General features: G+C 36.2%; 1 long non-coding RNA gene across 4 annotated transcripts; it reads left to right on the forward strand.

Moving 5' to 3' along the window:
* Window positions 1–5,437: 5,437 nt before the first annotated feature.
* LOC110873878 lies at window positions 5,438–17,373 on the forward strand. Of its 4 annotated transcripts, none has more exons than XR_004864428.1 (5): window positions 5,963–6,722; window positions 7,960–8,036; window positions 14,190–14,266; window positions 15,216–16,632; window positions 17,107–17,373. It is a non-coding gene; the product is annotated as an uncharacterized LOC110873878 (long non-coding RNA). The 4 variants fall into 4 exon arrangements; XR_002555541.2 differs by having other exon boundaries at window positions 5,974–6,722; window positions 15,216–15,367; window positions 17,107–17,339; XR_002555542.2 differs by lacking the exons at window positions 5,963–6,722; window positions 7,960–8,036 and adding an exon at window positions 11,374–12,952.
* The last annotated feature ends 486 nt before the right edge of the window (window positions 17,374–17,859 follow it).

Consider the following 17,859-nt stretch of genomic DNA (forward strand, 5'->3'; position numbering starts at 1 on the left):
TACTAATGAGGCGGAACTCCAAGGGATCATTGCCGCCGCTATCGCGCAATATGCTGCCTCTCATGCAGAGACGAGTGGAAATGTCTCAAACAACAACGGCAATAACAATCCACCCAATGGTAATGTTAAGTCGTTTGAGATATACTACGATACATTTGGATATTTATAGCACGTTCGCTAATACCATTTGTAAATTCTAACATATGTGTAGGGTGCACTTACAAGCAATTTCTCGATTGCAAGCCCGTGAATTTTAATGGTACAGGAGGTGCTGTTGCGTTTGTTAGGTGGGCTGAAAAGACAGAATTTGTCCTTAGAATGAGCAAGTGTGCTCCCGAGCAACAAGTGACCTACATCCCAGGGCTGTTTCTGGATGGAGCCCTATCTTGGTGGAACCTGCAAGTGCAAACTCTAGGAGAAGCTGCTGCTTATGCGTTATCATGGAACGAGCTGAAGGAGCTCATGAGAAGGAAGTACTGCTCGTGTGCTGAAATACAGAAGTTAGAGTCTGAGTTCTGGCACCTAAAAATGGAAGTTCCTAAGATTGTAGAGTATGTTCAGAGGTTCCATGATTTGTCCCATGTAGTGCCGTACATGGTCACGCCGGAGTTCAAACGTGTTGAGCGCTTTATCTGGGGATTCGCACCTCAGATCATGAGCATGGTTACCACGTCCAAGCCTGCAACAATTACGGAAGCCATTGACCTCAGTGTGGCACTTACTAAGGAAGCCATTCGGTTAAACAAGTTTTCGAATTCTGAACCGAAGAAGAAAGAGACTCATGTGGAGTCGTTGGGTGAAAACAAAAAGAAATTTTCAAAATTCAAGCAAGGTACCAGTAATGTGAACAAGAAGGGTGAATCCAGCACACCGGCTAGGGCTGCAACCGGTGTTGAGAACAAAGGAAAATGTTATATGGGCACTCTGCCCAAGTGTGATATGTGCCAGCACCATCATTCTGGTCAGTGCAGATTGAGAAAGTGTGAATCATGTGGGAGGAACGGCCACACGAAGAATACGTGTTGGGTCGGAACTGGTGCTGGGCGTGTTGGTAATCGAGGTTATGGGAATGGTAATGGAAACCGCCAGCAAGGAGGAAACTGCGAAAATGGAAGTCGTGGGAACGTTGCGAATCAAGCTGGGAATGGAAATCGCAACCAAAACAAGACTCATGCTGGAAACGGAGGTGGTAATGGTCGAGGACCGGGCTGTTTTAATTGTGGAGAAGTTGGGCACTTTAAGAAGGAATGCCCGAAACCGAATCAAGCCCGTGGAAGAGTGTTCAACATTGGAGCAAGGGAAGCGCGCCAGGATCCAAACGTTGTCACTGGTACGTTCCCTATAAATCAACGCTTTGCATCTGTTCTGTTTGATACTGGTGCCGACTATAGCTTTGTATCATTAGAATTTAAGAGCATGCTTGGGTTAACTGCTAGTAAGCTAGATATTTCGTACTTAATTGAACTAGCTGATGGAAATCTAGTTGAAGCGAATGAAGTTGTCTGAGGGTGCATAATTGAACTGGGAGAATGCGAGTTTACTTTGGATCTACTACCAGTCGAGTTGGGAAGCTTCGATGTGGTAGTAGGGATGGATTGGTTGTCAAGCAACAAAGCCGAGATTGTTTGTAACGAAAAGACCATTCGCATCCCAATAGAAGATGGAGAAACGATCATGGTTCATGGAGAAAAGCGTGATACGCCTCTGAGAATCATTAGCTGTCTGAAAGCTAGAAGGTGTTTACAGAAGGGATATGTTGTCTTCTTGGCACACATCATGGATAAAGAAGCTGCTGAGTCGAAGATCGAAGACATTCCAGTGGTAAAAGAATATCCTGAAGTTTCTCCAGAGGACTTGCCAGGATTATCGCCACAAAGACAAGTCGAGTTCCATATTGACTTAGTTCCACGCGCCGCGCCTGTGGCTAAGGCACCCTACCGACTTGCGCCTTCGGAGATGTAGGGGTTGGCAACGCAAATCCAGGAGTTGTTAGACAAAGGATTCATCAGGCCAAGCTTCTCACCTTAGGGAGCTCCAGTTGTGTTTGTCAAGAAGAAGGATGGTAGCTTTCGTATGTGTATCGACTACCTAGAACTGAACAAGTTGACAATCAAGAATAGATATCCTCTGCCAAGAATTGATGACCTATTCGATCAACTTCAAGGTTCAAGTTTCTACTCAAAGATCGATTTGCGATCAGGATATCATCAGTTGAGAATTCAAGAGGAAAATATTCCAAAGACTGCTTTTAAAACTCGATATGGACATTACGAGTTTCTAGTGATGCTGTTTGGGTTAACAAACGCGCCAGCTGTTTTTATGGATTTGATGAACAAAGTTTGTAAGCCGTACCTCGAAAAGTTCGTGATTGTGTTCATCGATGACATCTTTATCTACTCGAAGACGAAGGATGAGCACAAACAACATTTAAGAGCTATTTGGAGCTACTTAAAAAGGAAAAGCTGTATGCCAAGTTCTCGAAGTGCGAGTTCTGGTTACGCGAAGTCCAATTTCTTGGACATGTGGTTAATGGAAATGGAATCCATGTGGATCCCACAAAGATTGGGGCAATCAAGAATTGGGAAACTCCAAAGTCGCCAACTGAGATTCGACAATTCTTAGGTTTGGCTGGTTATTATCGAAGATTCATTGAGGAAGGTTATTTTCGATGAAGCTCACAAGTCACGGTACTCAATTCATCTAGGAGCGGATAAGATGTACCAAGATCTTAAGGATTTCTACTGGTGGCCAAGGATGAAAGGTGATGTTGCCGTGTACGTTGGTAAATGTTTAACTTGCGCCAAAGTGAAAGCCGAATACCAAAAGCCTTTAGGTCTACTGCAACAACCTGAAATACCCAAATGGAAATGGGAATAGATTTCAATGGATTTCATAACAAAATTGCCAAGGACGCCCAAAGGTCACGATACTATTTGGGTAATAGTAGATCGTCTAACGAAATCTGCGCACTTTTTGCCCATCAGGGAAAAAGACAACACGAGCAAACTAGCTGAGATATACATGGGAGAGATCGTTGCACGACATGGAGTGCCTCTCTCAATCATCTTTGATAGAGATGGAAGTTTCATGTCAAGGATTTGGCAATCCTTTCAAGAGGCATTTGGTTCTCAGCTGAATCTAAGTACAGCTTTTCACCCGCAGACTGATGGACAGAGTGAACGAACGATTCAGACTTTAGAAGACATGCTGCGAGCTTGCGTAATGGATCTAGGTGGAAGTTGGGACACTCACCTACCATTGGTCTAATTTTCATACAACAACAGTTATCACGCAAGTATTCAAGCCGCACCGTTCAAAGCTCTTTATGGACGCAAATGTCGATCACCGATTTGTTGGGCTGACGCAGGTGATAGACAGCTAGTTGGCCCGGAAGTGGTCCAGGAAACCACATACAAGATTGCACAGATCTGAGAACGCATCAAGGCGGCTCGTGATCGTCAAAAGTGTTATGCGGACCGAAGAAGGAAACCTCTGGAATTCAAGGTGGGAGATATAGTATTATTGAAGGTTTCACCCTGGAAGGGTGTGGCACGCTTTGGGAAGCGTGGAAAGTTGAATCTGTGCAACATTGGCCCGTTCAGAATTCTGCAAAGGATTGGGCTTGTAGCATACAAATTGGACTTACCTGGTGAACTCAATGGCGTTTCATGATACATTCCATGTATCAAACTTGAAGAAGAGTCCAACACAAGAAACTGTTGTCATTCCTGCTGACGAAGTTCATATCGACGACACACTCCACTTCATTGAAGAACCAGTTGAGGTCACTGATTGGAAGGTGAACAAAACGCGCAGGAGTAGTGTCAAGCTCATCAAGGTCCGATGGAATGCAAGACATGGTCCAGAATTCACATGGGAAAGTGAGGATCATATGAAGAAGAAATACCCCCATTTATTTCCTAAGACCCCTGCAACCAGAAGCAGAGCCTAAAATTTCAGGACGAAATTTTCTTAACGGGGGGAGAATGTGACAACCCTCACATTTACAGGTATCCGTACAAGTAATTAATAATTAATTTGTGCTTAATGACTGTGCATGATTACAACTGTGATTAAACTGCATTATGTTTTCTGATACATACATATGCATCACATTTATTACTGTCACTCCATTTATTACACACAAACAATAGTGACAAACTTGATGCACAAAGCACAGTTAGCACAGTGAGCGGATAACCATAAAGATATGCTGACAATGCCAGCACCTAGACAGACAATGTCACTAAGGCCAGTATGAGCCAGAGATAGATTACTACACTAGTAGGGAGTGTAGAGAAGTGAGGACCATAAAACTGCGTCACTAGGTGATAGTTATAGTGCCCGGAAGTTCCTAAAACATACTTTAAGTGCAAAATTCTGCACTAAATAACAAAATTCAGCATTTAACAATGCTAGTAAAGTGTAAAAACTTGGTAAAATAGTCCTAGATACTTTCCAAAGTGTTGGGAATTAAATGTGTCACTAAAAATAATATAAAAGACACTTTATGAATTAATTTAGCACTTTAAGGGATCAATATCCAACCGAACAACCGGACTTTACCCGAAACATAAAAATATTGCCAAACACATTGTTTTTACTTTCCTGAGCTAGTTAGGGTACCCGAACACCCTAACACACTTTATATTAAGTAACACACCTTAACATACAAATTTAACCTTTAAGTCCTAACTAGATTCTAACTACACTTGTAACCAAGAATTGAAACCCAACCCCATCCCCCCCCCCCTTGGGCGACGGTTACTTAGGGGTGACCCACCCTTTGATTTTTCTTGATTAAAATAATAGAATATGTTAGGAGCATGTTACATGTTGGTTAAAGAATGAACTTGGATTATAAATAGATACAAGAGGTTAAGACTTCACATTCACAACACACTTGCAAACTTACTCCTCCTTCTTCTCACATCCTTTGTGTTCGGCCGCCACCACCACCCACCATACCACCACCTTCAAGTTTCCTTTCAAGCAATCTCCATACACTCAAAGGTGTTAAAGATCCTACAACTAAGCTTGGTGTGCTCGGAAGCTCAAGGACCGCTCTTGTTTTCTTTTATCCATCACTTTTACGCTTTGAAACTCCCCTAGCCTTGTGCTAGTAGTAAGTGCCTTAAATCTTCATCTTATTCTTATTTTTGGTGGTTAATAGTTGAAAGAATGATAAAATATTAAGAAACTCTAAAGAACTTAAACAAGTCTTGAAACATAAAGGATGAAGAATGGATAAAGAAATGAAGTAGTGTTATAATGATGATGAAATCATGTTGTTCTTGGGTTGTTATGATTATTGAATGTTATTTGTTAGTAAAAATGAGATGATTCATCACATGGACTTGCTAGATCATGTTAAAAGGCATGAACTAGCAAGATGTGAAGGTTAAAGATGTTGTGGATGATGGAATCATCCACACATTGTGACAACCGGTAATTAACGGCTTCTAATTACGCGATTAACGAACATTTAAGGCGATAATTAATAGTGTTTAAGGCACGAGTTAACCCAACAAGGCTTTTGTAATGCTTCGACTTTACAGTACGCGAATGGTGAATTGCGGAAAACTTGCATAACGAAAAGCGGTAACGAGCGGACACCGTACAAAATACGGACAACGCCGACGAATATAAACTTTGTACATATAATTTATATTTAAAGATTTTGTTTTGCGAAATATTCATGCTTTCGAACGACATAAAACACGAACGCAAACATTGGTCATAATTGTCTAAATACTTGGGTAATCACTCTATAGTATTACTATGTGAGCAATACCATAAATATATATTTAGAAATATATGTGTTATTTTTTTTTTGATGCGTAAGTTGTAAATTATATTTGCAACACGCGGTTAGCACGACACGAATACAAACGTATAAAAATATATTTCTATACACCCGACACATTCATATGTTTTATTATGCTTCTATTTTATTTATTATTAAAAATAGTAAGTAGTGGGTATAATTAAGCGGGTATTTTATACACCAACCAAAACTTAAATCCACACTCAAGGTTAACCGTCATCCATCATCATTCATCAACACAATTATCACCCAACCTGTACCCCATTGCCGTCAATCACACCAAATCTCACAATCATGCCCCTTTCATTTTTTTTAAATTGTTTTTCCCATGTGTTGAAACATGAAGATATTTTAAGTTATGATTATAAAGAACACACCCCGTACTTCATTTCATGTCTTCAACTCACAGCCCTAAGCAAAGTAAAGTATGGGTACTTATTTATTTGACAAAAAGTGATGTAAAGGAAATGACGAATGGCATGGAAAGTTGAAAAAAAAATAATAATAATCAAGTATGTGTGGCTGGTATTGACCCATGAGTATTGCACCAAAATATATATGTTGACTTTTGTGAGAATTTTTTTTTGTCGACCATGCTTCATTCACAGAAATCATGTTCTACAAATCTACACTCCATCTAGATTCATCATTGCATCCTTAAAAAAAACTACACCTCTAGTTTTTTTTATTCAAGACTTTTTTTTCTCTCATTCTTAGCTCTCTTTTCCTCCCTTTCTCTTGACCGAATTCAGCCCAAACAACCCCACAAATCTTCCACACAGCCCAAAGTTCAAACATTCAAGTGGTTTTGAGGTGTTTGTTCCAAGTTTAAGCTTCAAGCTTTAAGATTCAAGCTTTTCTTCTCTAGTTTCTCATACTGCCTTGTTTGCTTGTTGTAAGTGTTTATTTATATAGATTTTTTTTATTATTTTCAGTAAATTACTATGTAGAAAAAAAAATCACCCAAGTTAGATGTTCGTGAAAAGTTCCTAGCTTTTATAAAATACAAAAACTCATGTTCTAAGACTTGGTTTTCGTATGGAAATTACATGGACTTTTACTAACTACATCTGATGGTTAAAATCATAAGAAAAGCTTGGTTTATTTCTTGTTATAAAATCTATGCTTATTATTTTGTAACTTGTTATGAGTTTACAAGGTCGTTCTTGTCTTATGTTGCTTTAAACTCCATTAAAACTAACTAGTTTATTGTTAGTAATATATAAATTTCATGAGCATATATATATATATATAGCTTCTTGATCGATGATATAACTGAAAATGTTGGTGATCTTTTTATATTTCAAATTTATATATTTTTCATGATTATTCTAAGTCATAACCATGTACTTTAACATATTATTACGTTAAAGATAACATATTTTGAGGTTCAAAACCCTAAATAAATATTTATGTCTAAGTCATAACAAGGTTATGTTGGTCATCTAAATATTTATGTATAAATATAATTTGTATGAAAAGCCTAAATAAAGGTAGAACCAACTTTATTGTTTTACACATACAAGATTATTTTTCTACACATAATTTTGGAAAGATTTTCATGTAGAAATATAAATGATTATTTTTTTTTACATATATGTAGGTTACATCATTTGTTCTGCAAGATATGTATCTTATAGAATTTGGGATGTAAAAATATAAATATATATTTTTATGTAAAAATTACTAAGTTAAAACTGAAACCTGCCAAAAGTGTATAGTTGTTACTTAAGTAGCTTTATACATAAACATTTGGCGATCAACTACTTTCAGTTTTTAAAACAAAAACACGGTAAATCTCATTGGATTATTTCCCCCAAAAAAAAAAACTATAATAAATAAATAAAAATAATCGTGTCAACTTTTGGGTTTGAATAAGTGTTCTTTTTACAATCCCGGGCATGGATTCAAACGTTGGAATACAAGACGAGTTACATTTACACACATGATAAATATATATTTTTTAATAAATATATTTTCAAGAAACGTATACGTGTTACTAACGGTTAGTCACATCTCAAAGTACGATTTCAAAGATAACAAGAACAACATTTAGATACTTGGGTGATTTGATACATATGACCATATGCTAGAATTAATACATAGACCTCATGGTGCCTTTGGAATTTTAGGATACGCATAGGTCATGTCGCACGTCCACGGACTTTGATTTTAGCTACTTTCTTTGCTACATTTGCTCGTGCATCAGGTGAGTTCATAACCCCCACTTTTTACTGTTTTACATTTTTATAAAATGTTTTCGGAGGTGGAAAGGCATGCAAGTTTTGCAAAATCACACAAGGTTTCGATAAATGAATATTGCATATTTATAAACCATTTTGCGACATGATTTTAACAAACTCAAATGGTTTACGAAAAGATTATGCTAAACATACCGGTTTATAAAAACATTAGTGTTTTTCGAAACATGCATGAGTTTTAATAACACGAATGGCGTGGGCAAAGGCCCAAGGACATGGGCAGAGGCCCAAGGACATGAATAACTCTCACATTATACGTTAACTAGGGTATGGTTAAGCTAGGGAATGAACTGTTAGATCAGGTGAGCGAATAGTAATCTCTCTTAAGTGCCATTAATCTTGTATAAGACTGAGGGCAAAAGTGGTAGATCTATCGGGTGTAGCGAGCCCCACTCTTGGGTCCTTGTGTGGCCCATGTAGTGCTTTTGTTGTTCTAACCGGGTGGACCGGGGGAAATCCGCTAGGGTTGAGTGCTTCCTATGTCGCCACACATATTAATGTCCTTGCAAAACATTAATGATCTGTTCATAGACGCTTACATACCAGCTTTTGATACTCAAATTTTCAAATGTTTTTAAGATTCATTTGATGGAAACTCACAAATACATGGATTTACAAACTTTGGTAACGCTTTTCAAATTATACCTAAGTAAGAGGACGCGCTGATCCTGCTTACAAAGGTTCGTTTGGGCTCGGCCCTTTCTCTCTCGTGCAATGCACAAAGACTCTCGTGGGCAAGACTCACAGTTTTTCATATATTATGTCGAGAAAATGATTTTTCTATATTTTCTCAAAAACTTTAAAACCGGTTATCTAAAAGATTTATATTAAATCTTTTCAAAACAAACTATGAACTCGCTCAACTTTATGTTGAATTTTCGCATGTTTCTTTCTCAGGTTGCATTTTCAAAACTATGGAACGGTTGGAATAGGAGAACCCATGGGAATTCGAGTACTTAGAGGCGTTCATTTTCGAGAAGTCTTAGCTTATTTGCTTCCGCTGTGCAATGAAGATACCGGTCCAGTCACGCCAGCTCTGATATTTCGGGGTGTGACAAATTGGTATCAGAGCTATAGGTTTCGGCGAATTAGGTTTCTGTAGAGATACCTAGGCTCTAACCTCACTTTCCTCTGGGGACCTAGATTATTAAGACTTGAACGCATACAGAACGCCTAAGACTTGAATATGGGTTCCAACCGTTGCCGAAACAATGAGTCAACATTTCGGTAAAAAAAAAAATACATAAGTGTTGAGTTGATACACGATAAACGAGACGATTACACACAGTAAGCAAAACCTGGAGGGTTTTGATAACACGCATATAAGACCTTTTGAAAACTCTTGATGAGTAACTTATGTCGAAATTCATTAAAGGTCCTCACTTAGAAACCATGACTAACAACTCGGGCAAACGCCATTATCTGTATTGTCTATGCTATTTTAGTTACCCGAGCAGGTAACCTACGCGGGACGAAACGCTATTGCGCAACTATACGTGAAACTTAAACTATACGTCAGCGGACGTCGAAGTACACCACACACGACTTTCGAGGCAAGACCTTGGAGAAAACACAAATTGGCACGACAACAACGATGCTTATCTCGTCAGCGGAAGAAGATTTCATAAGATTTCACAACAGTTGATACTTAGTCTGAAGAGACTCACAATTGTTGGCGCTGCAAAGGAAGTCACATGTCTTCGCATCCCCCCTCCTTCATTAATGGCGAATACACTATGTTCGACATTCCATGGTAATGTCACCTAACAACCGGCTATCACACGAAATTCCAGGTAAAGTCCTTAAATTTCTTTTATTGAAATTCCGAGTTTTGCATCTTCCGAGTTTTGCATCTAGTGAGTAGATTTTTTTTTACATTTCTACTCCCCCTAATGATCATTGCATCACAGAAATATTCTTACATAATAGCGAATGCTCATTTGCTTCATTCTTGATTAATTCATATTTATACATGCGTTGTTTGTTACGCATGTGACTCCACTTGAAATTGTTGCTTTACCAAGTTCAAATATTATTTCGCTATACTCACTCCTTGCATTGTGATCTAGATAAACTTTATTATTGCATAATGTTGACTCTTTGATATCGAGTCAACGAAACTCGTTGAAACTCTTTTCTTTTCAAGCCACATACATGGTTTCGTTGTAACCATGTCGAAATCTTCTGGTTGATACATGCACCCATTGTTGGACTGTGTGTAAACCAAGTTCAATTGTTCGAACTTGCTCGTAATATATATTCAATTCAAGATTCCATATGATGGACTTGTGTCCTCAAATTCGAAATAATTCCAACAGGCACTTCCGTTGTATCGAATCATAATAAGCTTGTTTGGTCTTCGACTTCGTTGAATTGTTTCGTTGATCACGATCACCTTGTGGTGACGCACTCACAAATTTGAAGCTTGCGCTAATCTCGTTTGCACACATCATGCACGGATTTAGTTATTTATTATTTGTTTATTTGTATTAAATCCGTTTTGCTAAATTATCATATTAAAGCAGTCTTAATACAATTATGTATTAAGATAATGGTACACAAGTTCATGTCATATCTCGGTGTACCTCTTAACGATTCTTTCAACATTGATCGAACATTTTGTGATATTCATTGATTTTCATCTTCGATCGAAAACACTATTTAGTTGTTGTTTCCTTATCAATTGAAAATCTCATGATGTTTGTTTGGAACAAACATTCACATTTACTTCGTTGAGCCCTTCATCTGATTTCATACATGGTGATACTTGTTCGGTCACCGCTATTATTGAATTGTTTCATTCAATACGACACCTTGTGGTGTCGGTATAAACTTGTAGCTTGGGCTAATCATGATCGAGCGTTTCATGCAAAACATGGTGATACTTGTTCGATCACCGCTATTATCGAATTATTTCATTCACTACGACACCTTGTGGCGTCGGTATAAACCTGTAGCTTGTGCTAATCATGATCAGCCGTTTCATGCGAAACTATTTATGCTTTTCGTTTGACACATCATCTAAATAGTCTTAATGCAATTATGTATTAAGACGATGATACACCAGGTTTGGTTGTATTTCATTTCGGTGTATCCTTGCAACTCTATAACATCAACACGTTGATTTTATTCATTTAATGGTTCGATAATTAACAAATCATTTTTTTATTCTATTTATTTGAACTTATTGAATTTGAGTTTCAATCATACAACAACGTATGCAAGTTTCCGTTGGTAGTAAATTCTATTGTTTCAAAAATTGATTTGTATATTGTGAATGTTCATTTGGAATTCTATTGGTTGAAACTCCTCTTTTGTTGAACCCCGTAAACTTGGTGACATTGGTGATAGTATCACAACACTTCGTACCCTTGACATCGATTTTCGAAACAAACTCAGTTGAACCATTGAGTTCTTATTGATGCAAAATGTCCTCACATTTACGTAATCTGATTAAGTCTTGCTTTGATTACGCGGTTATTCACTTTGGTATTATTCGGACTTACCTAGGAAGGACACAACTCTGAGGAGATAACATAGTCTAAATTTCGAGGACGAAATTTCTGCAACAGGGGGAGAATGTGACAACCGGTAATTAACGGCTTCTAATTACGCGATTAACGAACATTTAAGGCGATAATTAATAGCGTTTAAGGCACGAGTTAACCCAACAAGGCTTTTGTAATGCTTCGACTTTACAGTACGCGAATGGTGAATTGCGGAAAACTTGCATAACGAAAAGCGGTAACGAGCGGACACCGTACAAAATACGGACAACGCCGACGAATATAAACTTTGTACATATAATTTATATTTAAAGATTTTGTTTTGCGAAATATTCATGCTTTCGAACGACATAAAACACGAACGCAAACATTGGTCATAATTGTCTAAATACTTGGGTAATCACTCTATAGTATTACTATGTGAGCAATACCATAAATATATATTTAGAAATATATGTGTTATTTTTTTTTGATGCGTAAGTTGTAAATTATATTTGCAACACGCGGTTAGCACGACACGAATACAAACGTATAAAAATATATTTGTATACACCCGACACATTCATATGTTTTATTATGCTTCTATTTTATTTATTATTAAAAATAGTAAGTAGTGGGTATAATTAAGCGGGTATTTTATACACCAACCAAAACTTAAATCCACACTCAAGGTTAACCGTCATCCATCATCATTCATCAACACAATTATCACCCAACCTGTACCCCATTGCCGTCAATCACACCAAATCTCACAATCATGCCCCTTTCATTTTTTTTAAATTGTTTTTCCCATGTGTTGAAACATGAAGATATTTTAAGTTATGATTATAAAGAACACACCCCGTACTTCATTTCATGTCTTCAACTCACAGCCCTAAGCAAAGTAAAGTATGGGTACTTATTTATTTGACAAAAAGTGATGTAAAGGAAATGACGAATGGCATGGAAAGTTGAAAAAAAAATAATAATAATCAAGTATGTGTGGCTGGTATTGACCCATGAGTATTGCACCAAAATATATATGTTGACTTTTGTGAGAATTTTTTTTTGTCGACCATGCTTCATTCACAGAAATCATGTTCTACAAATCTACACTCCATCTAGATTCATCATTGCATCCTTAAAAAAAACTACACCTCTAGTTTTTTTTATTCAAGACTTTTTTTTCTCTCATTCTTAGCTCTCTTTTCCTCCCTTTCTCTTGACCGAATTCAGCCCAAACAACCCCACAAATCTTCCACACAGCCCAAAGTTCAAACATTCAAGTGGTTTTGAGGTGTTTGTTCCAAGTTTAAGCTTCAAGCTTTAAGATTCAAGCTTTTCTTCTCTAGTTTCTCATACTGCCTTGTTTGCTTGTTGTAAGTGTTTATTTATATAGATTTTTTTTATTATTTTCAGTAAATTACTATGTAGAAAAAAAAATCACCCAAGTTAGATGTTCGTGAAAAGTTCCTAGCTTTTATAAAATACAAAAACTCATGTTCTAAGACTTGGTTTTCGTATGGAAATTACATGGACTTTTACTAACTACATCTGATGGTTAAAATCATAAGAAAAGCTTGGTTTATTTCTTGTTATAAAATCTATGCTTATTATTTTGTAACTTGTTATGAGTTTACAAGGTCGTTCTTGTCTTATGTTGCTTTAAACTCCATTAAAACTAACTAGTTTATTGTTAGTAATATATAAATTTCATGAGCATATATATATATATATAGCTTCTTGATCGATGATATAACTGAAAATGTTGGTGATCTTTTTATATTTCAAATTTATATATTTTTCATGATTATTCTAAGTCATAACCATGTACTTTAACATATTATTACGTTAAAGATAACATATTTTGAGGTTCAAAACCCTAAATAAATATTTATGTCTAAGTCATAACAAGGTTATGTTGGTCATCTAAATATTTATGTATAAATATAATTTGTATGAAAAGCCTAAATAAAGGTAGAACCAACTTTATTGTTTTACACATACAAGATTATTTTTCTACACATAATTTTGGAAAGATTTTCATGTAGAAATATAAATGATTATTTTTTTTTACATATATGTAGGTTACATCATTTGTTCTGCAAGATATGTATCTTATAGAATTTGGGATGTAAAAATATAAATATATATTTTTATGTAAAAATTACTAAGTTAAAACTGAAACCTGCCAAAAGTGTATAGTTGTTACTTAAGTAGCTTTATACATAAACATTTGGCGATCAACTACTTTCAGTTTTTAAAACAAAAACACGGTAAATCTCATTGGATTATTTCCCCCAAAAAAAAAAACTATAATAAATAAATAAAAATAATCGTGTCAACTTTTGGGTTTGAATAAGTGTTCTTTTTACAATCCCGGGCATGGATTCAAACGTTGGAATACAAGACGAGTTACATTTACACACATGATAAATATATATTTTTTAATAAATATATTTTCAAGAAACGTATACGTGTTACTAACGGTTAGTCACATCTCAAAGTACGATTTCAAAGATAACAAGAACAACATTTAGATACTTGGGTGATTTGATACATATGACCATATGCTAGAATTAATACATAGACCTCATGGTGCCTTTGGAATTTTAGGATACGCATAGGTCATGTCGCACGTCCACGGACTTTGATTTTAGCTACTTTCTTTGCTACATTTGCTCGTGCATCAGGTGAGTTCATAACCCCCACTTTTTACTGTTTTACATTTTTATAAAATGTTTTCGGAGGTGGAAAGGCATGCAAGTTTTGCAAAATCACACAAGGTTTCGATAAATGAATATTGCATATTTATAAACCATTTTGCGACATGATTTTAACAAACTCAAATGGTTTACGAAAAGATTATGCTAAACATACCGGTTTATAAAAACATTAGTGTTTTTCGAAACATGCATGAGTTTTAATAACACGAATGGCGTGGGCAAAGGCCCAAGGACATGGGCAGAGGCCCAAGGACATGAATAACTCTCACATTATACGTTAACTAGGGTATGGTTAAGCTAGGGAATGAACTGTTAGATCAGGTGAGCGAATAGTAATCTCTCTTAAGTGCCATTAATCTTGTATAAGACTGAGGGCAAAAGTGGTAGATCTATCGGGTGTAGCGAGCCCCACTCTTGGGTCCTTGTGTGGCCCATGTAGTGCTTTTGTTGTTCTAACCGGGTGGACCGGGGGAAATCCGCTAGGGTTGAGTGCTTCCTATGTCGCCACACATATTAATGTCCTTGCAAAACATTAATGATCTGTTCATAGACGCTTACATACCAGCTTTTGATACTCAAATTTTCAAATGTTTTTAAGATTCATTTGATGGAAACTCACAAATACATGGATTTACAAACTTTGGTAACGCTTTTCAAATTATACCTAAGTAAGAGGACGCGCTGATCCTGCTTACAAAGGTTCGTTTGGGCTCGGCCCTTTCTCTCTCGTGCAATGCACAAAGACTCTCGTGGGCAAGACTCACAGTTTTTCATATATTATGTCGAGAAAATGATTTTTCTATATTTTCTCAAAAACTTTAAAACCGGTTATCTAAAAGATTTATATTAAATCTTTTCAAAACAAACTATGAACTCGCTCAACTTTATGTTGAATTTTCGCATGTTTCTTTCTCAGGTTGCATTTTCAAAACTATGGAACGGTTGGAATAGGAGAACCCATGGGAATTCGAGTACTTAGAGGCGTTCATTTTCGAGAAGTCTTAGCTTATTTGCTTCCGCTGTGCAATGAAGATACCGGTCCAGTCACGCCAGCTCTGATATTTCGGGGTGTGACACACATGAACTTTGAACTTGAACAAATAAGGGATTTCTTAGAAAATAAAGTTATAAACTTGTAGATCTAAAGATCTATGAGTGGTTTTTCAAAAGAACCAAGTGAAAGGAATAAGTTTTGGTAAAATTCGGATCTTATATGAACTAAACACATTTTTAGTAAGTAAACAAGTGTATAAACACTTGTGTAACAAGAAAATTTCACAAAGAAAAATTTTTGGAAATCATGACTAGAAGTTGTAAATGTTTAAATCCTTTAAAAATAAAGATTTTAAGAAACTAATCACATTTTTAAAGGTAACAAGACTTACTAATTATGCTAGTAAGTTACTACTTGCTTTTACAAATTTTTCAAGTTCATAAGTTTATTGTTTATACTTATTTTTGCCAAGATTGGTAATTGGAGATTCTATATTCTTGGTTGATGATTGTTTGAATGATTTTACAAAAGAAAGTGATATGCTAGGCAGCATGGACACCTCCATTTACAAAGAAAACTCTGGCGAAATTTTTCTAGAATTTCAACACTTAGAAATATTTTTCTAACAAGAGTTTACAAATGTATTTTTAACTTGGTTTTCAAAATAAACTTCGCCATGATTTTTATTTGCAAAAATACTAAGTGCCGGAGGTTGATTTTCTTAAATAAAATTTGTTAAATATATATTTAGAATATATATTTTATACTAAAACGCTTGTGTGATTGTTTGTTTATTATGTGAACTAGATATATTATTTTTAGGATAAAATAATATAACTTGAAAATACCATGAGATTACGATTCCATAATAATACCAACGCTCTCACAAAATAAATATTTAAGTTACACAAGTATTGTTGCCTTACGACACGCTAAAACGTAACTTATGTATATTTCGGAAAATACTCTCATACGTATATTTCGATAAAGTATTATTTTGGAAAATGTATAGGTAAAATATAATATTTTTGGAAAAGTTATGTATATTTTGGAATTAAGATGTTTTAGACAAGTAAATTAAATATATTTTCTAAGTTGGACTTAAAATATATTTTTCGGAATTAGAACGTGTACATGTATAAAAACCCTCATCCTTGGGAAGGAAATACACTTATAAAATAATTAAAAAGTGTGAATACGAAATAGTTGCCTAACTATTTTTCCAAAATCGTTAAACCTTAAACCAAGGCACGGCCCATCCGTCTAATAGGCATTAGTACGTGTAGGTCGTCACGCAGCAGATCGAGTTTGAGATTGACGTTACAGGATACGCACTTTTGTGAGTTCATGTTCCCCCTTTTCTCTTTATTGTTTTTAGTTTTATACTTCGGGGGTGAAATACATGCGATGATTAATACAAACATTTATTTACATGGTATGGTTAGCGTAGGGAGGGTTTATACTACTAGATCATGTGAGGGGTGGGTACAACACTTGAGGTTCCTCGTAGTTAGGACCGAGGGACACAAGAGTGATAGATCTATTTGGGTGTAGCGAGCCCACACCCGTGAGGCCGGGGCGGCCCATGGAGGTGACTGTGTCTTCTAGCCGAAGCCCGATAACAAATTTGCTAGGTTTGAGTTTCCCTAAACTTTCTCACACATACCAGTGGCTTTGCAACCCATTGATGATCTCTTTTTCCTTATTGCTACATACCAGGGACTTTTATACATACTTTAAAGGTTTATACATGCTCACTTTTACATGAACTCGCTCAAATTTTTGTTGATTTTTCAAACTACATGTATTTCAGGAAATTAGTGGATCTGGCAAGGTATGCATCACATCAAGCTGCGTAAGGAATACTGATGTCATCCGGGTTTAGGAAGTGTGACCCTTGCCTGGACGGGTTACAAGCCTTAAACCGTGTTTTTAGTCAAGTCTTTTGTCGTATCGTATGAACATGTTTTTAATTATGTCATGGTTGTATTTGGATTTATGTGTCGACTTTTAAACAATGTTGTCGTGGTAACTTTTAAAACTTGATGAATGGATGAACATCATGTGTTTGATTTTCATATAGCATGGTTATGATAATTGCTATGGTATTAAGAAGTAACACCAAATAAACCCACTCTTCCGCAAAAGCCAGGGTGTGACAGTTGAGACCCCATCCAAAGCCTTATTGGCTTTGGAGACCCTAATGAACTAATCCTCTTACTTCATGTGGAGGGAGCTTCTGCATGCTTAGCTAGCTTTTGGTATGTAGATAGTGGAGGCTCCAGGCACATGATAGGATGTAAATCCCTACTCAAAGATTTCAAAATCCATGGAGGGGGTGATATATCCTTTGGTAATAATAGTAAAGGGAAAGTTCTGGGGTCTGGTACAGTATAGTCTGGTAATGTAAAATTTGAAAATGTCAATCTGATAGACAATCTAAAATTCAACCTCTTAAGTGTCTCACAAATGAGTGATAAGGGGTATGACTCATTCTTCACAAAGGATTGTTGGACCAAAAATGGTTGAAAATATTGAAGCAATAATAAAAACTGGAAAAACCAAA

The sequence above is a fragment of the Helianthus annuus genome, chromosome 8, assembly GCF_002127325.2.
Source record: "Helianthus annuus cultivar XRQ/B chromosome 8, HanXRQr2.0-SUNRISE, whole genome shotgun sequence".
Taxonomy (NCBI): domain Eukaryota; kingdom Viridiplantae; phylum Streptophyta; class Magnoliopsida; order Asterales; family Asteraceae; genus Helianthus; species Helianthus annuus.